At 40.8% G+C, this 26,096-nt stretch overlaps 1 protein-coding gene across 2 annotated transcripts in view; it reads left to right on the top strand.

Annotated features, from left to right (window-relative positions):
• The window catches only part of LOC140730381 (tRNA (32-2'-O)-methyltransferase regulator THADA-like), a 403,880-nt gene that overhangs the window by 367,288 nt on the left and 10,496 nt on the right, over positions 1-26,096 (top strand). The gene's annotated exons all lie outside the window — the stretch shown is intronic.

A 26,096-nucleotide genomic window follows, 5' to 3' on the forward strand; every position in this document is an offset into this window, starting at 1 on the left:
TGCCTCTGGTAGAATGCTCTGAGAGTAAGCATCTGTTTAATGCCTCAATCGTTTTCCAAAAGAATAGTTTGGATAAATTATGAGTATATTTTGGCCTTTAACTTCCATGCCATTTGGTTGCAATTTTTGATTATGTTGTCCTTTTGCATCTAGCTTGATACAGATGATAAAAGTTGCAGTGAACAAAATTAATTACTTCTGTATGGGTAGCATTGTGTATAGAAACCTGAGAGGGAACTGATCAAGACTGTTGATACAAATACTGTCCAGTTCCTGTAGAATAGTTAAGTGGAAGTTAAAACTGTAAATATTTTTAACTTTTGAAAACTGAAGCCACCCAGGATTTGGATGTCCAATTCGTAACATGCGCTCTGAATTAAAATTCACTCTGCCAAATATTTTGCTGCTTTTTACATGGCCTCATTGTGCTGTTTATAGAAAAGTAAATTGTTGAGGTCTTACATTTAATATTTTTGGATTGAACAGCACCCAGTAGAGGTTTTCACTAGCAATCAGGAGACATTTGCAAATTGTATAAAATGTAATATGGATGCCAGGAGGAAGGTCTACATTTCAAGCTTGGCAATTTGAAGGCTTTGCAGTGAAAGGAACAATAAAACTAATACTATCTACTATCATGTTACAGTGAAAATGACAGTAATTTTAGTGTTTCTATGAAGGTGTAGTTTAACACAGAAGCCTTGGAAGTTGGAGATGCTGGAGGTTGTAGACACTAATCCTGGAGCAACAAAGCCGGATGCTGGAGGAACTCAGTGGGCCAGGCACTCCCTTTGTGGAGGGAAATGGACTGCCGATGTTTCCATTGAAGACCCTTCATTTGCAGAGCAGATAGCCAGTATAAAGAGGTGAAGTGAATGGGGTGAGCAAGAACTAGCAGCACTGGACAGCAAATGTTTTGGAAAGTGTTGCTTCCTCAGAATTTTTTTTGTGTTTATGATAGACTGCTTGAAGCTGAACACCAGTATAATTTCAGACTACTTGTATCACATAGGAACTTGGATAAAGAAGAAATTAACTATTTTTTAATAACTCACTTAATTGCATAACAGTGCTAAGCTAAAAGTGTTTTTGCATTCAGTGTCTGAAGCTTCTCACTTAAATGTCCAGCAATAATCAGCCAGCATTGATGGATTCCAGTCGCTCTGATGCCATTTCTCTTAAGACCGCAGTGTCCTGGTGAAACCTTTCACCATGCTCATCACTGACAGCGTCAGGATTTACAGGGTAGAGGTCTAAATGGAAATGCAGAAAATGAATCTTTAGTGATATGTTGCACTTTATGTTCTTTGTATGCATTCAGTATATTGTCAACCAGCTGGATGTAGCTTGATGCTCTGTAGTTACCAAGAAAATGTTCACCAATGTCCTTGAATGCCTTCCATGCGATTTTCTCCAATCCCACGAGAAGTTTGTTTGAATTGCCTGTCATTGATAACTTGTTTGATTTGTGGACCAACAAAAATGCCTTCCTTCATCAGTTATTCCGGAAACAAATGTCTCAAATATCCCAAAATCCTTCACAGAAATTTTAGCGCCTGGTGACAGCAGATTCTACCCTTGCGGTCTTGAGCCCAGTAATTCTGCTTTTGCCATCGACAAACCTAAGTCTCTTACCAGGTCATTTAACTCAGACTGAGTTATCAGTTGTGGCTCACTCTACATAAGGGGTTCACTATCAGTATCAGTGTCATTTTCCATGCCTAGCTCAAGCATCATGGCGCCTTTGCCTGCCTCCTCTGGATTCCATGTCTCTGGTGGCTTCAGGACTGGAAGACTTACAGTACTGCAGCACATGTCTCGTGGTTGAAGGGAGATTGGGGTATTCAGTGGATTTCTTGTTTGTAGCAGAGAATCCAGACGCGCTGGTCAGACAGAAGTTGCAGTCTGTCACATGATCCTTCTGCTCTCGCCATGTCGTTGGGACAGCGAACGGCATTGACTTCTGAGCCAAGCTCTAAGATTGACAGCGGGACAAGTGTGAGGAGCCCAAGCTTCATCTTGGTCACCAATTTTACACCTGAAGTAGAGTTCAAAGGTTTTTGTAATAAGAGGAACCATGTTCCATCTTTGAGATGTAAGTGTATACTCAGCACAAATATAACGGAAAGTATCACAGCTGTTGCAACATAGATAATACATTTTGTTATCACAGATACTCCTGAAAATAAAATTACTTTATTATAAAGAGTACACACAATGTGCTGTACAGCTAGAGCATGCATGTCAACATGATTGCAAACCGATATACATGCAAGTGCAAGGAATGGAACCGTGTGTGCATTTTGCTCTTATAGCCTTTCTAAAACCCATCCTACCATGCAGCATCTACCCTGCCTAAGCATGTTAGACAAAACAAAAACTTTTCAGCTTACGTTGTGGGCAGCATCTTAATTGACTTCAGTTATGAATTCAAATGACAAATATGGGTGATATCAAAAAAATGGTGAGGAAATTTCATGATCAGCAGACCAAAATTCATAAGATGCACCCAAAGGTATGTAGGAGCCAAAAATCTTTGTTGTCCAGTGCAACCTATAGATGGATCCAGGTAAGGAGGGCTGATAGATGGAAGAGGGTAGAGTGCGATCAGCAACAGAGGCTGAGAAGTCACAGATGAAAGTATCAAAGGGCTACAGATATGGAATCTCAAAGCAGAGGAAGGTGGAGCATGGAGTCAAAGAGGTGAAGTGAAATTCTCCAATTTCTAGTAAACTGCTTCACTCTGTCCCTTTTGTCTTTTTCACCCCAGTAATGTCCAGTTCCTCCTCCACTCACACTTATTCCCCCAACACCATGTGTCTTTCCCCTCCACTACCCACTCCATCTACATATGACCCACACACATCTTTCACTGGATCCTATTCTCCCCCCCCCCCCCACACACCTCTCTTCCCATTCACCCATCTCAGCTCCCTTATTTGCTGATTTAAAATATAAAAATGTTAAAATTATTGCTTAAAAGTGAGCTAGTCTCATTATACATTAAACTACTGGATTGTTATAGAAATCTGTCTGCTTCAGGAAGGAAATCTGTCACATTTATCTGGCCTGGCATTTAAGTGACTCCTAACTTACCGATGTGATTGATTCTTAATCATCTCCTCAGTTCAGGAGCAAACAGGGATGGGCAGTAAATGCTGGGATTGTTACCAATGCCCATCTCTGGTGAATGAATAGACAAAAAATATTCTTGTTATAAATGTTACACTTTTGTGTATGAATTCTCAGTGAATACTTAATGATATAGTAATCTGCAATAACTGTTTAAATAAATATTGGACCAAAAAGTTTTCATGTAGGTGAAATGGTATCTCCAGTTTTTGGGGGCTCCTTTGTATGAGAGCCATCACACAGGTGCTGAACTTAAAATATAAACCAATATTTACAAGGACATAAAATAACAAAACAATCTTGCACATGCTTTGTTTTCCAAGAAGGGATTTGGAATGATGTTATTTATCTATTATTAGTCATTTAATCTATTGCCAAGACATGGTAGTTGCAGAGTACGCATTAGCATATGTTGTTCACTTATAACATGAGTTGGTTGGGACACTTTGGAGAGTAGTCAAGATACCCTGGGTTAGGAGTTGCATAGTCAGAATGGGTACGGATGAAAAAATTGCTTTCCTGCAGAGTGTTAGTAAGTTTTAGTTAAGAGTAACAATGAAGTTTAACAAAGGCTATTGAATCTGAAGCTTTGACTCTATTTCCACAGATGCTGCCAGACCTGCTAAGTGGTTCCAGCAGTTTCTGTTTCTATTTAACTTTTTTATGAGCAACTTTATAGTCACCTTTACTGGATCCAACTTCTATTATTAACTTTTTTTTATCTGAATTCAAATTCTCTGCCCACTATCGTTGGAACTGAACTAAATGGCTAGTATGTAGCTCTGGATATAATATGCAGCTAATTATGAATCGAGATATGGTCATTGCATGTTTTGATTAGAGGATAAGGAATTTTGTATCATTTCTGGGGCACGTTATTACTGTACTTATATCCATTGTCTACATGGTGTATATTTTTTCTGTCCACGTGTTCATAATGTGACAAGGCAAGTTTTTTATCTTTGAGTGTCTAAATGTTTGGCTACTAAATAATGGTAGATATTTGTTAAGTAAAAATATACATGAAGTACAGTTAAATTTATTGTCTACTTTAATGTGTGGTCCACCCTAATAAGGTTGATCGATTTCACTAGTCTTTTGTTGGAGTTTAAACGGTTCTCCACAATTGCATTCATTTATATGGAAACTAGATTTAGTCCGTGAGCCAGTAGGGTTGGTTGGTACCCTCTGAGGGGAATAATGCTCAGTGATTTTTGGCAAGGTATACATCTCTAGAGTTAGAAGATATGTGAGAGCATTGCACCAGTGGTAGCTTTATTACTTCAAATAAGTAATCACTTCTTGTATGTATTCCATATTAACATCAGTACAGCAGAAAATGTTACCCCACCCCCCAAAAGGTAAAAAACTTCATTTGGAGAGATTTCTGGTGTTTTATCAATGTCATGATATTTTCTATATTGCTGTATCAAATCAAAACAATCTTAAGCTTTTGTCATAGCATATAGAATTACAGTACAATAATTCGAATGTGGGGTTCCACACAGTCATAACCTAGGCCCCATTTGGTAGTAATATGAATATACTTAATCAAAGACTGCTTTCCATGCTTTGTTTTCCATACTTTCAAAACCTATTAATAATCATAATTTTCCACGTCTTCCACAACTTCATCTGAGCTTTCCACACTCTCTGAGGTGGATACCTGCTTCTCACAGTCTGTCAGTCTACACATGTCAGTACATCTGAGGCCATTTGCAACACACATACATCTTGGGAGTGAACATTTTTTTGGACAGTTTCAGGCCAGTAGATCCAGGATGGCATCGGGTGCTGGCTGGCCTTCCATCCAGTGCACCACCATCTGTTCAGCTTCCTCTTCTCTCTCCATCTTCCATCCTCTGCCAACAGAGTTGGCACTTGTGGGTCCTTCTCCAAACATCTTCTCCAATATAAAAGCCTGGTAGTGGCTCGCTGTGCATGTTTTGTTAAGCAGTCCTTGCATGGTGGGAGTTGATGACTTTCGATTTCACCTTTTTTGGCACAGAAAAGGTGATACTTGAGCTCATTGACCTTGGTGGTCATTGCTTTTGGGGCAACAGGAGACATGTAAATGCCTTCAGTTTATCCATCAGTTCTGGGGAGAGGTTCCATTCCTGACCCAACTCGAAGAACGTGTCCTGAGTTTCCCTGTTGCTGGTCAGAAGTGTTAGGGCACTTGTCTTCCCTTTGCCTGCAAAAGCGCTTACAGTGTCACATCCGGTATATCCGTGCAACCCGATGAGAGCCCTACAAACCTCTATGCCAACAGTGGCAGCAACCTTCCTGATGTCTACGAGCCTTGTACGGGTTTTAGTACCTTCTGGAACAATGGGGCCTCAATCTTGTCACAAAATGCTAAAGACATCTGTGTCTTCTGAGCAGATCACTACAGATTGGTATCCCTCTCTTGTGGCATGGGCAGCATGGAGAAGTAGGCGGCCATCTGCTTCTTCTTGTTGACACTGAAGAGCTGACATCTCCTCACTGTCCTGAGATGTGATTCTGTAGCATTTGTCATTCACAGTCGCATACAGAATCTTCTCCTGTAGCTTTACTCTGTACTCCCCCTTCCTCCATTCATGGACTATGAAACTAATGAGACTATTTTTGTTACTGACTTCGGTCAGGAAGCTCCTCCACTGCCTCACTATCTGTGTGCCTGTGATACCTTGCAACTCATGACCGGTCTCTTCACCCTGTAGAGGTCTTTCACTGTTCTTGATAGAGTTCTCCTTGTATGTGTCAAACACAACATCTGGTCTGCTACTCTGACTGCCTTCCCTCAGAGCCATGCCCAGAATTGTTGAGGCAACATCTCTGAAAGTAACTTGATCACCTTTCGCTCTTTGGACCAAGTTCATTCCATCAACCGCTGTAGCAGAGTTTCCTGGGAGTTGCTCTTCCACTGCTACATTTTTCTGCAAGCTTGTGGCTAAAGTAGCTTTATTTGTCTTTCTCAACAATCCTTCTGGTGTGGACAGGGCCTGATATGTGATGAAGTCTGATCAATGATCTTGTCGAAATTGGTTGCCTTGGCCCTCCAGACTTTGAGTTCCCTCTGTAGAGTTTGATTTTCCAAGACAACGTCCCTGGAAATATATCTACTGAATTGCCCAGCTCAGATTCCAGTTTCCTACGAATGTGCTTCCTTGTAGAATCTTGCAGGAGTGTAACTCCACCAGATAGCATGAAAGATTCAATTTTCGTGACCAAAGAAGTGACTTGTACTATCATCTTGTTGGGTATATTATCAGTTCTGATATACTTGAAAAGCTCTTTATAGGCTTCCCTTTCAATCCTTTTATACAGTTCATCACCATCTATTTCATTGTCATTTTCTTTGTACTCAGGTTCCTTTTTCTTGACTCTGGTATAATCCTTATAGCATGAAGCATGATAGTGGGCCTCTGTAGCAACTATGCCTCTGCTTGTTACTGCTAGAATCTTTTCATCTTCCTTCTGGGTTGCACATTCCCGTAGTGTTTGGTCATCTCTGGGTTTTACAGCTTGTGTAAGCTTTCACATGACTTGGAACCCTTCAGAAATTTCACCTTATTACAAAAAATGCAGATTGGATCATACACCCTTGCTTCTGATGAAGATCTACTACTTGGCCTTTTGATGTACAGGTATTCTCACCGGCTTCATCAGTAATGCTTTCCTTTTCAGAGTCTCTAAGTCTCTCTTCATGGTGAGGAGGCTTCGGCATTTTCGGTGATAGTAGATTCTTGGGGCTTCTTTTTCTCCAAGTTCTTTAGCAACAGCTAAAATAGGGGCATAGTTTCTCACTTTGGCTGCTTCAAGTCGTGTTTTCTAGGATTTATAGTCTTGAGGACTAACTAAATGGTCATCATCTTCCTTTGATGTTTCCCAGTGTATGATACACTGCTTCTTAATAGATTCTTTGTGCTTCTGGCTCTCCATTCTGAAGCAAAGCGATTCAGCTACTCCAGATCTAAATGTACTCTACTCTTCTCTCTCCTCTATTATGCTGGACTATCCCACCACCACAGTACCTGACCCAGAAAAAAATCACATTAAAAAAATCACAGGTGAAAAAAGCACCTGCTGCAAAGGTGGAGCAGAGAAGAGTACCCAGACAGTGGAAAACATCCTGTATTGTCCCGGTACCGAAGAAACCACAACCAAAGGAGTTGAATGACTTCAGACCTGTTGCCTTGACGTCGCACGTGATGAAGACCATGGAGCGGCTGATAATACAGAATCTGAGGCCACAAACCAGGCACGCCCAGGATCCTCTTCAGTTTGCATATAAGGAGAAGGTGGGAGTGGAGGATGCTATCATGTATTTGCTGCACAAATCACTCTCTCACCTAGATGGGGCCAGTTGTGCTGTGAGGATTACATTCCTTGACTTCTCTAGTGCCTTTAACACCATCCAGCCCAAGATCTTAAGGCACAAACTAATGGAGATGGGAGTAGACTCTCACATGGTGGATTGGATAGTGGACTACTTGACAGATAGGCCTCAGTATGTGCGGTTGGGAGACTGTAGGTCTGACACGGTGGTCAGCAGCACAGGGGCGCCGCAGGGAACCGTACTCTCTCCGGTCCTGTTCACCCTGTACACATCAGACTTCCAATATAACTCGGAGTCCTGCCATGTGCAGAAGTTCGCTGATGACACGGCCATAGTGGGGTGTGTCAGGAATGGACAGGAGGAGGAGTATAGGAAACTGATACAGGACTTTGTGATATGGTGCAACTCAAACTACCTGCGTCTCAATATCACCAAGACCAAGGAGATGGTGGTGGACTTTAGGAGATCTAGGCCTCATATGGAGCCAGTGATAATTAATGGAGAATATGTGGAGCAGGTTAAGACCTACAAGTATCTGGGAGTACAGTTAGACGAGAAGCTAGACTGGACTGCCAACACAGATGCCTTGTGCAGGAAGGCACAGAGTCGACTGTACTTCCTAAGAAGGTTGGCGTCATTCAATGTCTGTAGTGAGATGCTGAAGATGTTCTATAGGTCAGTTGTGGAGAGCGCCCTCTTCTTTGTGGTGGCGTGTTGGGGAGGAAGCATTAAGAAGAGGGACGCCTCACATCTTAATAAGCTGGTAAGGAAGGCGGGCTCTGTCGTGGGCAAAGTACTGGAGAGTTTAACATCGGTAGCTGAGCGAAGGGCGCTGAGTAGGCTACGGTCAATTATGGATAACTCTGAATATCCTCTACATAGCACCATCCAGAGACAGAGAAGCAGTTTCAGCGACAGGTTACTATCGATGCAATGCTCCTCAGACAGGATGAAGAGGTCAATACTCCCCAATGCCATTAGGCTTTACAATTCTACCACCAGGACTTAAGAACTTTTTAAAAGCTATTATTAATGCTTTTTGAGATAGTGATTTAGATGCATATCATATTCTTTACTGAGTTAAGTATTGTATGTAATTAGTTTTGCTACAACAAGTGTATGGGACATTGGAAAAAAGTTGAATTTTCCCATGGGGATGAATAAAGTATCTATCTATCTATCTATCTATCTATCTATAAATGTATGTATAAATGGTGAGATACAAGATATAAATGTGAAACAGAATATGAAAACAGAAGTACATCTTATGTAATGTATAGTCACTGTGTTGTCACTGCCAGTAATAGATGACATTTGTAGAGATGCTAATTTTAACAACTTTTCTGAAAAACATATTGTCTGAGCTATATTCCCACCAATTTTCAAAGACAAAGCGTCAATAATAAGAGAGAACCATCAGTTTGAAGTAGAATGCTTTATTCTGTGCTATGTATAGTTTTGAAAAGTGTGTTTTGGCATGGGGTTATAAATCGAGTGATAACACACAGAAAGCTACCACCGTTGCAATGCCATCACATATTTTCTAGCACTAGGGGTGTGTACCTTGCCAGAAATCACTATAAGAATTATTACCCCCAGATGGTACCAGTGGCCCAAATTTGGGGTCCTGGCTCATGGACTAATTCCCCAAATTTAGAAGTAGAGCTTTCTGCTCCCATCTTCAAGATCTTTCCACCAAACTGTTGAACTACATACATCCAGATGAATTTTGCCTATTATAGGCTTGCTGCCAGCTCCTGCTGTTTAGAGTTCAAGTACTTTACTATAATATAGAAAATTTGTCCGGGGAAAGAGGTAACCTTTTCTTAAACTGTCTGCAGTTAGCTATCGAACAGGAAAAAAATGAGATTTGATAGAGATAATTGAAAATCATGAGGCAGTTAAAGCAAGTAATGAGAAATTGTTTCCAGTGGCTGAAACAGTAATAACTGGTGATTAGCTAGAGAAAAAACAGATACAACCTGACGATAAACTTTTCAAAACCACCAGCGGTTAACATCTGTAACGCTTAGTAAAATGTTTGAGACAGATTCAAAAATAGGTTTGTGAGAGAATTTCAGGAATGCTGGGAAAGAGCATGGGGTCAGGAGTGAATGCAGGGTGGGGGAGTTAACACAAGCTTGTTAGGCTGAACGGCCTCCTTAATTACTGTGTTATTCAACAGTTTTTATGAAAGCACTAATTGAAGAAGAGTTGAGGCCCTCCAATCCATGTGAGAAAAGAAGGCACGTATGAAGTTGAAAGAAATTGTGGAGAGTAGAATAATCTACTCCATCAAATGTTTAATATACTGACCTTTATCATCTAATTCTGCAGTAGAAAATATTGCAGAAAAACCAAGTTGATGTCCATAATTCAACTCCATATTTGCCATTTGATGATCTTAGTGAGCCAATGATTATACTTCAAAAGTGGAATGAAAAATGCGATCTTTGAGAAACAATGGCACGTGTTAGTCAAAAGGGTGAAAGGAGACAATAGATGAATGCTGTGAAAATAAGATTAACTGTTTTAAAAGACCTAATTTCCATTACAGTCTTAGTCCAAATGGTTGATTACCATAACATGAATTTCCCTGAAGGTACTAACCAGAGGACTGGAATGATTTGTTCGCGAGTACTCCTTCAACACAGTTTTAATGGGCCAGTACGTTTGTATTAGAGGATAAGGAATTTTGTACCATTTCTGGGGCACATTATTATTGTACTTACATCCATTGTGTCTACATGGTGTATAGAAAGTAAGGAGGCATGGGATCCAAGGGTACATTGTGGATCCAGAACTGGCTTGTCCACAGAAGGCAAAGAGTGGTTGTAGATGGGTCATATTCTGCATGGAGGTCGGTCACCAGTGGAGTGCCTCAGGGATCTGTTCTGAGACCCTTACTCTTGGTGATTTTTATAAATGACCTGGATGAGGAAGTGGAGGGATCGGCTAGTAAGTTTGCTGATGACACAAAGGTTGGAGACGTTGTGGATAGTGTGGAGGGCTGTCAGAGGTTACAGAGGGACATTGATAGGATGTAAAACTGGGCTGAGAAGTGGCAGATGGAGTTCAACCTAGGTATGTGTGAAGTGGTTCATTTTGGTAGATCAAATATGATGGCAGAATATAGTATTAATGGTAAGACTCTTGGCAGTGTGGAGGATCAGAGAGATCTTGGGGTCTGAGTCCATAGGATGCTCAAAGCAGCTGCACAGGTTGACTCTGTGGTTAAGAAGGCATACGGTGTATTGGCCTTCATCAATCGTGGAATTGAATTTAGGAGCCGAGAGGTAATGTTGCAGCTATATAAGACCCTGATCAGACCCCACTTGGAGTACTGTGCTCAGTTCTGGTTGCCTCACTACAGGAAGGATGTGGAAACCTTAGAAAGGGTGCAGACAAGGTTTACAAGGATGTTGCCTGGATTGGGGAGCATGCCTTATGAAAACAGGTTGAGTGAACTCAGCCTTTTCTCCTTGGAGTGACGGAGGATGAGAGGTGACCTGATAGAGGTATATAAGATAATGAGAGGCATTGATCATGTGGATAGTCAGAGGCCTTTTCCCAGGGCTGAAATGGCTGCCTCAAGAGGGCACAGGTTTAATGTGCTTGGGAGTAGGTACAGAGGAGATGTCAGGGGTAAGTTTTTTACACAGAGTGGTGAGTGTGTGGAATGGGCTGCTGGCAATGGTGGTGGAGGTAGATACGATAGGGTATTTTAAGAGACTTTTGGATAGGTACATGGAGCTTTGAAAAATAGAGGGCTATGAGTGACCCTAGTAATTTCTATGCTAGTGACATGTTCAGCACAACTTTGTGGGCCGAAAGGCCTGTACTGTGCTGTAAGTTTTCTATGTTTTCTATATTCCTTGCACCCATTTTCACTTAAGATGTGGATTACCATCGTTGATGTTGAACAGTCTTATTTTTCGGATTTAGTTTATTACCTAAAAAAGAAAGAAAGAAACACACACACACACACACGTTTGAAGTTTATTTATCATTCAACTATACATGAATTAGATCTTCAAAATGGATCTCTGACATGATTCCTGTATGAGTTCAGTTTCCACTAAAAAAAAGAGGAACATGTGTATAAATGTAGTTTCCACTACTGCATTCATATGTATGTTCCTCTTTTTTTTAATTATCGTTACAAAGCACTTCATGTGTGCTTGGTACATGGTAGTGCTTTGAAAGATGGTTCTGAAGGCAAGGGAGAAGTTCTTGAACGTGGTAGGGGTTGAGGAATCCCAGAGGAAGTGGGCTACTCTGCCTGCCTCATGTCCTCGCTCTCATTTTATCCCAGTCAATAAGAATCCTTTGCAAGAAGCCCGTAACCAAGCACAATTTTCTAATGCAAGACAAATAATAAAGGAGCAGATAGGCTTTTACTCTTTTCAGAAGGCATTTTTAGTGAATTTCTGGAATAATTTTTGCTCAGAAGAACGCTGGGTAACGTACTTCTGGTGTCTTCTTGCCGCTCCAGCATTGACAATGAAATGGTGAGCACCCCTTTATACTGTACTTACTTTTAATGGGTGCTTGAAGTCAATGGCTACGTTCCTTTTACTGCCAAATAGGTGGTCACCGTTTGGAAAGGACAGTGGTTGAAGAACAGTTTGTCAGATTGTCTCATTGCTCCCTAGTAAGTACTAGCTGACATCTTATGCTTAGCAAGTGCACAGTTGGTGTCAGCTTTACTGGGTAGTGCTTTGCACTAACCTGAGGCTAGGCCACTGCTCCATTTTGTAGATCTTTGGTAATAGGGGCGCCACGGTAATGAGCTGGTTAGTATGACAATGGGCCAGCTCCGGGCATCGGAGTCTTGAGTTCAATCCTGACGTCTTCTCTAAGGAGTTGTTATACATCCCTCCATGGAATGTGTGGCTTTTCCCTGGGTCCTCGGGTCTCCCCCCACAGTCCAAAGATGAACCAGGTAGGCTAATTGGTCATTGTAAATCATCCCATGATTTGGTTGGGTTAAATCTGGGATGTCGGGGGTTTCTGGGGTTGCACAGCTTGGAGGGCCTATTCCACGCTGTATCGCTAAATAAAACATAAATAAATAAAGTGTTCAGTCAAAATCTTATGCTTTGTTTCTACCATTTAAAGCAGAATCCAAATCAGGTTTAATATCACCAGCATATGTTGTGAAATTTGTTAACTTAGTGGCGGCAGTACAATGCGATACATGATAATGTAGAAAACATATATATAGATAAGTAAATCAATTACATTAAATATATATAAAATAGTTACATTAAAAATAATGAGAAAAAAGAAATAATATGATAAAATTAGGTAGTTATTGTAGGTTCAATGTCCATTTAGGAATCAGATGTTGTTTGGTACTGCTTTAAATTAGAGTGCTTAATAAGAACAATATTAGTTTGATAAAAGTCGACTAACACCGTATCTGGTTGGTTTCCTGACAGTTGTCACTCACTTGAAGACTCAGCATCCACTTTTGTTAGAAAACACAGTGAAATGCTATTATTTTTTCTGCTTTTCTCTCACAACTCCTTTAAAAATTGCTGATAGAGCTTTACTACTTAATTTAAGCAGAAAATTTTCATGCAGCTAAGCATCTAAGAAGTTCAACAACAGACGATTAGCACAACTGAGTTCAATCCTATTCACACTTGCGCGCAGGTGAGTATTGCACCATGGAGCACCAGATAACCAGAATGTGAACTATTATTTTTCTCTCTGACCTGCTCTTTGCTGACTGCTTCTCCCATACCAGCAGCCAACCCTGTTTCTCCCATACCAGCAGCAACCCTGTCTCTCCCATACCAGCAGCCAACCCTAATTCTCCCATACCAGCAGCCAATCCTGTTTCTCCCATACCAGCAGCAACCCTGTTTCTCCCATACCAGCAGCCAATCCTGTTTCTCCCATACCAGCAGCCAACCCTAATTCTCCCATACCAGCAGCAACCCTGTTTCTCCCATACCAGCAGCCAATCCTGTTTCTTGTTGAGCTGTGGTGTCTTAGAGAGGATAACAATATCACCCAGCGAGTGGTGTCAAAGGTTAATGTAGTTAAAGGAATAATGCTGACTAAGGTAAGGTTTGTAGAAAGCACAAATCTATAAAGTACACTACCTAAGCTTCTATCATTTTATGAGGAAATACATATCTTTGTTCTGATAATCTTCATTAAGCAATATTGATCTTGTCTAAGAGCATTCTTCTGTTAATACTTAGAACAAAGATCCGACAATTGAGCAGGTGAGAAGGGCTGTGGGAAACTCAGACATGGCAAAGCATTGGGGCTGGATGGTGTGAACCCCAAGGTCCTGGAGGAGTTGCTGAGCAGCTGTATGGGGTTCTCCAGGGAATTTTCAATCTGAGTCTCAGCCTGGAAAGGGTCCCGACTGTGCAGGAACATCATGTGTGGTCCCAGTACCCAAAAAGGGCCAACCGAAAGTCTTGAATGACTACCATCCAGTGACCCTGACCTCACAAATCATGAAGACCCTAGGGAGGCTGGTTCTGGCTCACCTCCGACCCCTGGTCAGATCAGCTCTCAATCCCCAGTTTGCCTACCAGGAGCACAATGGAGTCAATCCAGAGCCTACTCCCATTTGGATAGGCAGGGCAGCACTATGAGGATCATGCGTTTTGATTTCTCAAGTGCCTTCAATACCATACAGTCCTCATTGGTGGGGGAAAAGCTCGATTCCATGCAGATTGGGACTTCCATTTTGTCCTGGACAATAGACTACCGGACTGGCAAACCACAGATTGTGCGGCTTCAGAGCTGTGTGTCAGACATGGCTTTAAGCAGCAACTGGGGCCCCACAGGGGACTGTATTAGTTACCTTCTGTTCATTCTGTATACCTCGGACTTTAGGTACAACACTGGGTCATCTCATCCGCAAATATTTTCTGATGACTCAGCGATAGTTGGGAGGATGAATACAGGGCCCTGGTAGAGAACTTTGTCAAATGGTACAAGCTGAATCGTTTGCAGTTCAATATTAGTAAGACAAAGGAGACTAAGCCTGCATTGCTCCCTGTTACTATTGATGGTGAGGACCTACAAGTACTTAGGGGGGCACCAGGATGACAGACTTGAGTGGAGCATCAACAAGAAGGGCCAGAGTCACCTCTACTTCCTGAGGAGACTGAGACCCTTTGGAGTATGCAGGACTCTCCTTCACATGTTCTACCAGTCTGTTGCCACCAGTTCAGTCTTCTGCGCGATGGTGTGCTGGGGCATAGCATCAACACCGGTGATACCAACAAGCTCAATAAACTGATTAGAAAGGCTGGCTCTGTTATAGGAGTCAAACTGGACACAGTGGAGGTTGTGGTAGAACAAAGGACATTACGGAAAGTTCTGGCAATTTTGGACAATGTTTCCTACCCTTGGCTGAACAGAGGAGCACTTTTAGTAATAGACTAAGACAACTGAGCTGCTCCAAACAGCGCTATATGAGGTCAATCTTACCGTCATACTGTAGGCTCCATAATGAGTCAAGCTATAACTGGGGAAGTGATGAGCCTCTGCTTATCACTTTGTGGCAACTTATTTTTTATTCTTTCTACTCTCTTCTAATATGTATACCTGTGCACTTGTAATGCTACTGTGACTCTGTGAGTTCCTTTGGGATCAATAAAGTATCTGTCTATTTATTAAACAAGATTCTAAAGAAGCGAAGGCAAAGCTTAAAGGTGTTCTTAAGAGTGGAAAGGAATGGTGAACGCTACTGGTGGCAATCCTTTTTATGTTGATGTATCACCTACAGCAAGGTGATTCTTTGATTAGAAACATGGAAGGAAGGGTCTTTCAAGACAGTATTCATGCCAGTTGAAAAAGTGCCTTATCCTACTTCACATCACTAAGTCTATAGCCCCATGGTCATGAGGCTTCAGATACATATCCAAATCATTTTTTGTGTCAAAGGATGAATAGAAATGTGGTCAGTTGTGCTGAGAAGTTATTTGGAACATAAGAGTACATTTAAAGTTGTCCTGAATCATGCTGTACTTGGGACTTTTTTTCTTCCATTGCTTTATTTTAATTTTGATTGCAAAACTTGGAGACAAATATAGAATCAAAAATTTTGCAACTTCAGCAATGAACCAAAGGCCAAGGAAGTCGATTGGAAACCAGAAAGGTCACAGCTGAATCATATCGTTATTCCATTTATAGAACTCTACATTGTCAACTCCTTGTCTGATTGTAGCATAACCAACAATTTGCAAGCTGCATTAACCCATTTCAGTAACTGTTCTCTTATAATGAATAAGCAGATGCTGGGCAGTTTAACCATTTTAGGGGATATTCATTTGAATAAAATAAAGCATTAGGAATTACAACATTTCTGGAATAAACTTTTTGTTAAGTTTGAATTAATTTCTTGATAGCATTACAATCTCTATAACATTGATTCACGAGCATAATATTAAAGAATGGTTGGGATTGTTGCAGTAGAACATAGATAATGTACACATGAACACAAACACCAGAGGTACTGTGGATGCTGGAAATTTAGAGCAACACACATAAAATGCTAAAGGATCTCAGCAAGTCAGCATGCATCTATGGAGGTTAGTAGTACATAGTTCATGTTTCAGGCCAATATCCTTCATCAGGAAGGTCTCGGCCCAAAACGTCAACTGTTCATTCCTGTCCATAGATAGTGCCTGACCAGCTGAGTCTTGTGTATGTTGCACAGGAGTTCTTTCTATGTTTGTGAAGTCAGCAGAGACTTCATGGCAGTCTCTCACTGCATTTACATTTTTCCAGTTGGAATAAATGCCGTACTTCTAAATCTAAAAAAACCTTCAAGACTAGGTGAATCAAGAATTCCCCCTCCACCTCATTGTTTTTTTTCCCCATCTCAGTGTGAATTCTCTCCACTTTGCACTGACTTCTAGCAGCTTTGACAGAAGCTTTGTTGAAGAAGCACAAATAGCTAATTCTAAGAATTTACTTCACTCTCATTCCTCAGGAACACCCCACCACTAAACACAGCAATTACCCACAGACTGCATTCCCCACCAAATAACCCAAAGTCTCTCTCTCTGGTTCCCACACCACACTGAAGAGCCTCTCAAAACACAGATCTCTGAAATCCCTGATTAAGATCCTTACTTCCATCACTCTCCCTCAAATAAAGCACAAGTTTTCACCCAGCCAAATCCTCCTCCGAGATCATTACTCTCACCTCCTCCACAAACCCAGTCGGATCTCCAATATTTGTACCACCTCACCACCCCCTCCCCTCACACTCTGTAGCCCCAATCAAACTGAGTACCAGCCCTCACTGGACCCACCTTCAGTCTTAGAAACATAGAAAACATACAGCACAATACAGGCCCTTCGGCCCACAAAGCTGTGCTGAACATGTCCTTACCTTAGAACTACCTAGGTTTTATCCATAGCCCTCTATTTTTCTAAGCCACATGTAGCCATCCAGGAGTCTCTTAAAAGACCCTATCATTTCCGCCTCCACCATCATTGTCAGCAGCCCATTCCACGCGCTCACCATTCTCTGCATAAAAAACTTACCCCTGACATCTCCTCTGTACCTTCTTCCAAGCACCTTAAATCTATACCTTGGGTGCAGTCCGCTCCCTCATGCAGTCAATAGCCCAGTAAGGAAAATGGGCTTCATGTTCATGTGCTGTTTTTTGTGAGCCCCATCCCATTATACTTAAGGTAGTGGTGCACTGCACACCAATTTATAGATTAAAACAGCATGGAAACAGGCCCTTTGACTGAACTGGTCAGTGTGGATTAAGATTCTCATCCAAGCATATCCCATTTGCCTGCATTTGGCCCGTATTCCTCCAAATCTAAGCCTCATGTTGGCTTCCATTCCTGCAAATCCTCTCTCGAACAGCTTGTCTTTAGTTTCATCTCTTAATGGTGTCCTTATCTCCCATCCCATCTCCTTATCTCTGTACTCTACAATTATGTGACATCTCTAAAAGTAATATGGGAAATTATAGGCCAGTAAATTTGACATCAGTGGTAGGTAAATTATTGGAAGGAGTACTAAAAGATAGAATCTACAAGTATTTGGATAGACAGGGACTTATTAGGGAGAGTCAATGTGGCTTTGGTAGGTCATGTTTAAACAATCTATTAGAGTTTTTCAAGGAGGTTACCAGGAAAGTGGATGAAGGGAAGGCAGTGTATGTTGTCTACATGGACTTCAGTAAGGCCTTTGACAAGGTCTCACATGGGAGGTTAGTTAGGAAGATTCAGTCGCTAGGTATACATGGTGAGGTAGTAAATTGGATTAGACATGGGAGAAGACAGAGAGTGGTAGTGGAGGATTGCTTCTCTGAGTGGAGGCCTATGACTAGTGGTGTGCCACAGGGATCAGTGCTGGGTCCATTGTTATTTGTCATCTATATCAATAATCTGGATGATAAATTGGTAAATTGGATCAGCAAATTTGCTGATGATACAAAGATTGGAGGTGTAGTGGACAGTGCGGAAGGTTTTCAAAGCTTGCAGAGGATTTGGACCAGCTGGAAAAATGGGCTGACAAACGGCAGATGAAGTTTAATGCAGACAAGTGTGAGGTATTGCACTTTGGAAGGACAAGCCAAGGTAGAACATACAAGGTAAATGATAGGACACTGAGTAGTGCATAGAACAGAGGGATCTGAGAATACAGATACATAATTCCCTAAAAGTGGCGTCACAAGTAGATAGGGTTGTAAAGAGAGCTTTTGGCACATTGGCCTTTATAAATCAAAGTATTGAGTATAAGAGTTGGAATATTATGGTGAGGTTGTATAAGACATTTGTGAGGCCGAATTTGGAGTATTTTGTGCAGTTTTGTTCACCTAATTACAGGAAGGATATTAATAAGGTTGAAAGAGTGCAGAGAAGGTTTACAAAGATGTTGCCAGGACTTGAGAAACTGAGTTACAGAGAAAGGTCGAATAGGTTGGAACTTTATTCCCTGGAGTGTAGAAGACTGAGGGAAGATTTGATAGAGGTATACAAAATTATGATGGGTATAGATAGAGTGAATGCAAGCAGGCTCTGCACTGAGGCCAGGGGAGAAAAAAACCAGAGGACATGGGTTAAGGGTGAAATGGGAAATATTTAAAGGGAACATTAGGGGGAGCTTCTTCACACAGAGAGTGGTGGGAGTGTGGAATGAGCTGCCAGATGAAGTGGTAAATGTGGACTTGCTTTTAACATTTAAGAAAAACTTGGATAGGTACATGGATGAGAGGTGTATGGAGGGATATGGTCCAGGTGCAGGTCAGTGGGACTAGGCAGAAAAATGGTTCGGCACAGCCAAGAAGGGCCAAAAGGCCTGTTTCTGTGCTGTAATGTTCTATGGTTCTATTTATTCTCCATTTGTGGCTATTGCATGTCTGATTTTCACAGTCCCCTCACTGACATGCTCAGGCCCCTAGCTGTACACTTTCTTTGGTTATCCTTTCCGATCCTCTCTTCTCTCACTAACTTCTCAATCAAATACGTTGATTGGTTGAATCACCTTTGAAGATGTTTATGTGAAGCACTTTGCAACATTTTACTGCATTAAGTGCACTTGGTTGAATGTTCAGGTTGTATTCTTAAATGAAGGAAAAAGCACTGTCGACTAAAGCATTCTTGTCTGGTCTTCAGTTTGTAGTAATCCCTTTAACTTTGTAACAAGACATAATGAATTAAAATAAAAATTGGCTGCCTTCACTTTTACTACCCCCACCCCTACCCTGCTAGCCCTTTTGTTAACTTGATACATATGTTGGAAACATTTGTTAGAGATCCCCAAAGTTGGAGTGAGAAATTGAGCCACACTCAAACAAGCACGTACTTTGATTTGCCTGGTTAAGTTTGTGACTGGAAGTTCGTACACTTGCTGCCAGTTGGGACTCATTAACAACTATTTTCGCAGCCCAACTTAAGGAGCTAAAATTATTCAAAAGTTACAGCAACTAAGTCAATTGCAGCCTTCAGGAAAAGACCAGTTAGAACAACTTATGCAGTTTTCAGGAGATTTGCCAGGATATCGAAGATGGATTTTTTTAAATCATTATTCAACATTTGAGCTGTTGGTTACTAAATCACTGCAGCAAATATGTCACTAAAATGTATATTTACATTCACCTTTTATTCAGTTAACCTGCTCATTAAAGAAAGGAAATTTCCATAGTGCCTTGTCTGACCACTTAAAAGCATTTCACAGCCAATTAAGTACTCTTGAAGTGTAGTCTCTGTTACAGTATGGGGAAACTTGGCGGTCTGTTGTGTATAAGAAGGTCCCAACAAGCTTTATGGTGAAGTAGTTTTTCAGAGATGTTGGTTTAAGACTCAACATTAGCAACATGCTGAACTCTCCTGCATTATTTTAAATAATAGCAAAACATCTTTCAGGTCACTTGAGATAGTTTTGGTGTATCATCTCATCTGGAAAGTGATTCTTCTGACCAGGCATTTGTGTTTACTATTCCCGTTTCATCTGAATCATCATGATTGAAATTGTCCTGCTCGTTAAGTGAATTGGCAACTCTAAATTGTGTAAATGAGTGTTAGAATCTCAGGGAGTTAATGGAAATGTGGGATGAATAAGATTACTGTAAAAATAAGTAGAAGTTTCATGACAGTAAAGGAATACGACAGTTTAAGGGAATAGCTAGCTCATTGCCTTTACAACAATGTGTGGAGGCGCCTGTTTCTGAAAGTGAATACATTAAAAATGAAACTGTCAGGCAGTTTCATGTTCCCACCACTCTTTGGATAAAGAAGTTACTTATGAATCCACTGTCTAATTAAGGGGGGTTCTGAAGAAGGGTCTCAGCCTGAAACGTTAACTGTTAATTCATTCCCATACAGTAGATGCTGCCTGACCTGCTGAGTTCCTCCAGCATTTTGTCTGAGTTGCTTTGGTTAAGAGCCTATTTGCTTTAGAGCAACTGTGCTTTATTCACAAGTAGTGAAAATACACTATGCATCTAATCCATCTAAACCTTGTAGGAATACAAAGGTCTGAATTGCCGCTTCCTCCCCCTCTGCCCCTCTCTTCTGCTCATCCACTAGGTATAATCCCACATTTGTATCATTGCTGTAAACAGGGCAGCCCATTTTGTTCATGCAAACAGTACAGTTTCATATAACTTCTCTACTTTTCAATTCTGTCACATTTCTTTTGTCTGTCATATTACAGATTCCTTTGCTCCACTACCTATTTGGCTACTCATTTTCCAAATAATAGCAATCCTTTATATTTCCTATCAAATATTTTGTTCAATTTATTGCTTGTGAATTGGCTTTGTCCTGATGACTGAAAAGTAAAACGTGCATTTTGGTTTCAACATATATATAAATAATAGTGATAGTGGTCCCAGTACTAATTATTGTGCACCCTTTCCCCTCCCATCCTTTGACACTCCGACTAACTCCCATTTTCCCCCACTCTCTGGTTTTGGTCTAGTACCCAGTTGACTGACTCCGCGTTTAACATTCCTGATCTTATTTCAGGGTGGCAGGTTGGGGATCTGACTGTACCAAAGTAGGTGTAAGGCACGCCTAAACAAGAGAGAAGTTGCAGATGCTGGAAATCTGAGCAATACACACAAAATGCTGGCCGAAACGTCGACTATACTTTTTTCCATAGATGCTGCCTGGCCTGTTGAGTTCCTCCAGCATTTTGTGTCTGTTGGAAGGCACTCCTTCCCTCTGCTAACCTGAAGGCCACCTTAGGCAAGATGTAGCACCTGCTCAGCCACTCCCTCCCCACCCACCCCAAAAATCTGGATCATGTGAAGCCATGGGTGCAGGAATAGATGGTCGTATGAGCATATCACAAAATCCTGGATTTACAAACACGGACACCAGGCAGACAATCTCTGAGGAGTATTCACCCATTTTGTAAAGACACTGCCCAGAATAAGGTGATGGCATATCACTTCTGTAGAAAAATTGTTCAAGAACAATCATGGTCGTGGAAAGACATAGCATATAACGAACAAACACTCGTATTTCTCATCCATTACATGGGAACATTATCAAATGCTTTTTGAAAATCTACATCAACTACATTTCACCCATGAGCTTGTTTTTACTCACTGCTTGTCTTTAAAAAATTCTCGAAGTTTGGCAAAGCAGGAATATGTTACAAAGAAAGAAATTTCTATAAAAAACCACCAAGGCTGCCAGGAAAATTCTATAAAAGAAATGAATATCACCACTGGCCACCAAGAGTGAGCAAGATATGTGACTTGACACCAAAATGTTCCTGGAATTTATTTTTGTTGTTTATTATAATATATACATCTTTAACTTAATCCTTTCTTAGAAACTAGACTGTTTTTTCCAACTATGGTATTTACACTTAAGAGTCTATATGTGCCTTAGCACGTTCTGTCTCTACTTACATAATGATAGTTAGCCACCAATCCTCTAGCACTTTTTTCTAATAAATTATCAAATGTGATATTTCTAATGCAAATTCTCAAAATTTGTGATAAAACTCCTGGCTTATTGTCTTTAGGCTTGCCAATTTGTTTTCCTTATTTTTTAACTAATATGGTAATATTTCCAACCAGATATTGCAGCTACCTAATCATCACCCTGATAATTAGGGAGGCAAAATAATTACATAATTGGATAAACCATGCTGGGAAAAGCCAGAAGTTCGCTGCAGTTAAAGGTTCCCACAGGCACGCACAAATCCTGATTTTACTGACTGCGTTTTGTCAGTGATTCTGGAAATATTGGAATCTTCCTGTGGTGATCCAGATTTGTTGCAGTTCCTCAGCATTCTTTAAGGGGAATCTGCCCACTAAACCAATGTCAGGTTAGACCCAATTCAGTATAGTTGGTCCATTCATTTCAGTGGAAAGCAAAGGATGGGGGAGTGTGTTTGAGTAAAATATACACTAATCGCAAGAATTATTTTGAGTTTTCTCTAATGATTCTGATTACGTATTTTAATGTGTTTATAAGAGTTTTTTTATTGTCCCATTGATATTGACAGGTTTTTGAATGCTAGCAACATTCAGAAATGTTCATTTCCTTGTCAGATTTGGCAGCTGTCAGAATTACTATTCTTCTTTTGTGGGCACAGTTAATTTTGGCCCACCCTTGTGACAACATTATTTCATCCTCATGCAAGGGCATCAGCGGATCTAGAAATGCTAAGTTCATTCTTACCACTTGTGTTAAAGGAGAGCTTTGAAGGCGTATGACTGCTTCCCTGTCCTCAAAAATTTCTGTCTTAGTTGATTCATGATATCCTTTTAGTGTTTTGGCTGTTCTTGGACAGTGAAATGTACTCTTCTTGGGCCCATGGAACACCATTTTAAATAGCTCCCATTGCTGTTCTACGTCATTATTTGCTAATATCGTTATTTTTTTTCTTATTTCTGTTTTAGTCTCTCAATCTGCTTCTCTTCATGATTCTAGATTCAGCTATGCCGATATTCTTCCCAGTTGCTCAGTTAAAGTTTCGTGTATGGTCATCTTGATGTCTTTGGATACAAGTCTGGAAGGGAGACCTGTATGTAGAACTTTCTAAAGGGGGGCTGTAAGCAGACAATGGTTGTGGTGCACATTGCCAACAATAGCCATAAGACCGTAAGGTCTGGGAGCAGAATTAGGCCATTTGGTCCATTGAGTCTGTTCCGTCATTTCATCATGGCTGATTCATTTCCCTCTCAGCCCCAAACTCCTGCCTTCTCCACATATCCCCTTATGTCTTGATTAATCAAGAATTTATCAACTTTTGCCTTAAATGTATCCAATGATTTGGCCTCCACAGCCGCCTGTGGCAATGAATTCCCCAGATTCACCACTCTGGCTGAAGAAATTCCCCTCATCTTCGTTCTAAATGGACATCCCTCCATTCTGAGGCTGTGTCCTCTGGTTTTAGACTTCCTCACCATAGGAAACATCCACTACACGTCCATTCTATCAAGGCCTTTCAATATTCGATAGGTTTCAATGAGATCCCCCATCATTCTTCTGAAATCCAGTGAGTACAGGCCCAGAGCCATCAAACACTCTTCATAACATAGGTAGAAAGAGGAAAGAGGTCCTCCCCAGTAAGTATAAGGAATTAAGAAAGAGGCTGAAATGCAAGTTTTCAAAGCTAGTAATCTTTGGTTTATTTGCGGCACAGAAGACCTTACATGGTCCACTAACACCACAACAGTAGTTAAGAAAGCACAGCAACACTTGTTTTTCCTCAGGACACTGAAGAAAGCTGGTCTACCTGAACAGATGCTGGTGACCTTTTACCGCTGCACCATAGAGAGCATCTTAACATACTGCATCTCTGTGTGGTATCTCAGTTGTACAGCAGCTGATAGGAAAGCACTTCAGCGGGTCGTCTCTAGCTCACAGAAGACCATCGGGACACAACTCCCTGCCCTGGAGGACTCCTACAGTTCACGCTGCCTAAGGAAAGCTACAAGCATTTGTACGGACAATACACACCCATGCAATCATCTGTTTGAACTTCTTCCATCTGGCAGACGTTACAAGATTTTCTATGCCCGCACTTCCAGACTGAAAAATAGCTTTTTCCCCAGAGTTATAATTGCTCTGAACCAATCGATCAAGCATCATTCATAAATTTGTTATATTGCTACTTTTAATATTGATTTTATGGCTGTCATGCATCTGATTTGCGCTTTTGTACTGCTGGACATTGCTTGTACTGGCTGGTTACTTGATTTTATTTCGTGTTTATTTAATTTATTTGTTGTTTTATAGCATTGAGTATGAGAGTTGCGAACTCATTTTCACTGTATTGGTGCATGACAAATTGTACTATGCAATGACAATAAAGATATTTCAATTTCAATGTGCTAGTCAGGATAGGAATAGAAAAATAGGGCAGATGAATTGTGATTCAGGAACTAGTGCAGTGGGCAGGGTTTCAGACTCTTGGATTATTGGAACCTCTTCTGGGGCACAGGTGACCTGTATAAGAAGAACAGGTTGTACCTTAACTAGAGGGGAACCATGGATTTACGAAGAGAAGGGGTAAATTCAAAGGAGATTTTTTTTTAATATACAGAGTAGTGGGTGCATGAAATGAACTGGCGGGCTGGTAGTGGTGCTGTTAAGTAGGCATATGAATGTGTAGGAAATGGAAAGATAGTAAACATTAAATAATGGAAAGATGTAGGAAGAAGACATTTAGGTGAGCATTTGATTTACTTGATAAACACTGTGGACCAAACAGCCTGTTCTTGTTCTGTGGTCCATTCTTGGAACTCCATTCCCTTAACCTCTTTACCTTTTATTTCCATAAAACATAGCATCAGAATTAGGCCATTCAGCCCTAATTGATCATTAGGACTCCAATCATAGCTGATTTATTTTTCATTTCATAAATTACTTCAGGTTAGTTAAAAATTTCCCCTTTGTACATCCTCCTTTCCTTTCAGAACAGTCAAAGCGCCATCTATTATTGGGCTAAACGTGTCTTTTCACCATCTGTCCTGATTCAGTTTGAAGAAGTGAGCTACTGCTTACTGACATTGATATCTCTAGAAATAAATTAAGTCAGTTGTTTCACTTCAGCCTCTACAGTTCCGATGTTTGTATACCTTTCTGTTTATGCAGTCCTCTTAAATTAAAGATTAGCCAGGTGACATCACCACAGTATCAGTGTTGGAATGTAGGATTAGTTAAACAGATGCTTGATGGTTGGTAGTGCAAGTTCCCATACTCAACGTACCTCTGTCTTTGCACTTTTTAAAGTTCCTGGCTGTTTAAGCCCTTTTCGAGGAATAGTTTTCCATGTTGAAGTTATATTTGGTACTTCATCCAGTTGACAGTCATGATGAAGTGAGCAAGCTTTCCCATTACAGCTGACTGCCTATTCTAGTTTAAGGTACAAATGTGGTAATTTTGACAGCTTTTCTGGTTCCAAGATGTTATACAGACTGGAAACATCAAGCCCTGGGTTTCCCCATTAGGTAACCCTCACATCAGTGCAATTCCCCTCACAGTTACCCAGTTCTTCCCAGTGGCCCTTTTCTTCTATATTCCCAACTTTAAACCAGAATTCCCACCACCTTGAGCTTTTATGCTGAATTTAGACAATCTTCTTCTGCGGAAGTTAAGAATCTTGGTGTTTTTCCACAGTCAAATGAATAATGCCTCAGGATGAAAGAGTTGTATAGGCTGCTAGGCCCCTGTTGAATTTATGTGTGCTGCAACTTCCCAGGTTATTATCATTACAGGTATCCGTGTAGTGAATGATTATAGTTACAAGACCTGGAGATAAATATGGCGCCACTGTGTGTTAGCATGCGATGTTTAACAGCTGTAAACTGGAAACCAAGGATAGTGCTACCCATTAATCACATTCATTGTGTGCAATTATTGGTTTGGTCCTGAATAGCTAAGTTAGAGATTTATAGCCTTGTCTTCCTTTAACTCTTAAACTTTTAAAACATTGTTTCAGAGGGTACTTTTAAACAAACGTGTTTTTTTTCCCCAGCTCGTTATCGAGTATGCATGCAATGATATTATTCAAGCTGAGGCAGATCATAGCGTTCTCAAACACTTGGCACTTGTCTTTAACAGCTCAAATTTTTATGCTAGTTAACGCCAGGCACTGCATTGCAGGTGAGAGTAAATTTAGTTTTATGTGGAATAAGAACATTTTTCATGCTCAAGCAAT

The sequence above is a fragment of the Hemitrygon akajei genome, chromosome 7 (genome assembly GCF_048418815.1).
Source record: "Hemitrygon akajei chromosome 7, sHemAka1.3, whole genome shotgun sequence".
NCBI lineage: Eukaryota > Metazoa > Chordata > Chondrichthyes > Myliobatiformes > Dasyatidae > Hemitrygon > Hemitrygon akajei.